The following is a 1,697-nucleotide window of genomic DNA, read 5'->3' as shown; positions in this document are numbered from 1 at the left end:
TACATTTACAATTTTCTATCAATCGGGCGTCCGGTTTCAATGAGGCGTCCATATATGGACGCCGAATTGTTTCACCATGCCAGGCAGTTCAGAGGTTCCCTATCTTCCATCTGACAAAATTTCAGATGGGCGCCTATTTATCAATTTCATTGTCAAAATTATATGTATTGGCGTATATTCTAGTTGAGTCTTTTTTATTTTGGTGGCGCTCGGGAGGTACGCGTATACTTGTGCCGTATATTTTTCATACATGTGAGCGATTATGAGGCGTCCATATAACTGACAACAATGCAATAGTTTTTGCGAGAGGGAAGTCTCAATGATTTGTTAGAAATATCGTTGATTTGGTATGTTTGTAGGTCGGCGCCGGTTTCATACACAGGGTGACAATTTGAAAACTTACAAGGTCTATCTCTGAGCAACCAAATAAAATATAAGAAATCGCTGAAAACAACTTTCATAATACAAAGGGAGAAACAAATGATGTGATGACTAACTTGTTTTTTCTCTCACACCCTTGCCCCCAGCCACCACAACTTCATATTTTTGAAAGGCAACCACCTACTTGTGATACATTATCTGAAAGCTCTTAAGATATGCTCTTCAATGGTACTCTTCAAAGCTACATTCGATGCAGTAAGTTTTGGTTCATCAAATAAAAGAATTCATTCAGAATAAATTTTATTTTCTATTATTAATTTAGTAAATTTTCAAAAACATGATTTTTACCATCGTAGCATTAATATTAAGACTTGAATATTTTACGCCTCTTCTATTTTTTTTTATTCGTCTCGATAATAGATAGGGATAGATAGGGAAGGAGAGTGGCACCTTGTTTTAGAGGTCTTTCGAATACCTTTACTACTCTGTCAACAGAAAATTTTTGTGACGATTAGTTTTCGAGATAATTTGAAGTTTTAAAGGTATTTGCATTGAGTTCAACTCTTTTTAAAATAAATCAAATTGTTTTTAAGGTGCAAGTTACGTTCAGAACTCTCATAAAAAAAATAAATTTTTGCTTTTTATGACAACCTGCTAATACGTGTCCATTTGATGTCGAATTATTTGTTTATTACGAGGAGATTTCTCCGGGGGATGGGGTTGGTTACCACCATTACATTTTAGGTAAATTGAGTGGCACCTACTTATGAAGGTTGAATTGCCTCTTCAAGAAGTTGTTAATAAGAATCACCGGTTGAATTTCCATCAATGAAAAATGAACCTATAATATGATTGCCTAATATTCCGGCCCAGATATTCAACTTTTGGGGATGTTGGGTATGTATTTCTGCGTATTGTCTTGGGTTTTCATCCGACCAATAACGGCAATTGTAACGGTTCACGCAACCATTTGAATAAAATGAGCTTTCGTCCGAATAACAGATGTTATAAAGCAGTTCGGGATTTTGCATTAATATTTCACTCATGCCCTCACAAAACTCCTGTCTTCGGTCAAAATCATCCTCATTGAGTTCACGAACAAGTTTAATTTTGTAAGGATGGTATTTGTGGTTTTTAAGGATTCTCCATGCGATCATATGGCTTATTCCTGCCATTGCGGATAAACCTCTGGTACTTAACCTGGGATTGGCGATGACTTGACCAAACACTACAATCGCATTATCGTCATTCACTACCCTTCTCTGAACATCACTTTTTTCATTTAAAACCGAACCTGTCTCCCTGAATTTTGTGAC

Source organism: Leptinotarsa decemlineata, unplaced genomic scaffold, assembly GCF_025532065.1.
Source record: "Leptinotarsa decemlineata unplaced genomic scaffold, Ldec_3_MD MMD2_tig00000505_RagTag_RagTag, whole genome shotgun sequence".
NCBI classification, from domain to species: Eukaryota; Metazoa; Arthropoda; class Insecta; order Coleoptera; family Chrysomelidae; genus Leptinotarsa; species Leptinotarsa decemlineata.
This window is presented reverse-complemented; position numbering follows the sequence as displayed.